The following is a 1000-nucleotide window of genomic DNA, read 5'->3' as shown; positions in this document are numbered from 1 at the left end:
ACAACGGGGGTAACCAAGGATTTAATATGAATAATTATAATAATTATAATCAAAATAATAACGGATATAACAACAAAAATTTCACGCGTAATAGCAATAATCAACACGTCAATCGTAATAACAACGGGTATAATAATTATATAACGACGTATATTGCGCCAACATTGTCAATACAGTAAGAAACGGAAAAATAATAATATCCGTATTAAACGTATCCGAAACAACGCAGAACGTAAACATAGCGCAGGTCAATAAAATATCTTATGCCAGTGACATTGAATACGCGAACGAAGTTATGATGATAAAGAACAGTGATGAGCGCGTAAGCAAATTACGAAATTTAATACGAGGCGATCATTTAAACGCGAAGCAACGCGAGTCTATAACACACATCTATGAGCAGTACGCAGACATATTCTATTTAGAAAATGACGTACTAACATGCACCACAGCTGCAGAACACGTCATAAGATTACCAGCAGGACAGAAACCTATCTACAAAAAACCGTACAGGCTGCCGTTCGCACGGATGTCCGAGATCGACAAAACAAAGCACTGCGAAGACTTATGCATTACAGATTCCGTGCTACTCAAGGACCACACACAGAAAAATAAACTCCAGCCACTATGGAAAGGACCGTGCGAAGTTTTGGATATTTTAGATACTGCAGAAAACGTAGCAATATCAAGAATTAGGAAAAGAGTAACTGTCCATAGAAATGACGTAAAAAATTTCATAAGGACACAGTGACACTCGCAGACGGCGAATAATAAAAACGAAATATAATATAGTGTAATTATGTAATGAACTTAGTAGGCGTGTATTAGTTATAAGATAATAAAATTAGGTTATAAGTACGAAATAATAATGTAGAAGTATGAAATATTATAATAATGCAGATTGCATTACTTCTAATAACATTCCATTAAGTGCAATATTGCATATTTAAGTGTAGACTATTCGAAATTTCATCAAATAACAATATTATAATTGTTTTGT

This window comes from Acyrthosiphon pisum, chromosome X (assembly GCF_005508785.2).
Source record: "Acyrthosiphon pisum isolate AL4f chromosome X, pea_aphid_22Mar2018_4r6ur, whole genome shotgun sequence".
Lineage (NCBI taxonomy): Eukaryota > Metazoa > Arthropoda > Insecta > Hemiptera > Aphididae > Acyrthosiphon > Acyrthosiphon pisum.
The sequence above is the reverse complement of the archived record's forward strand: the minus strand, read 5'-3'. Positions refer to the sequence as shown.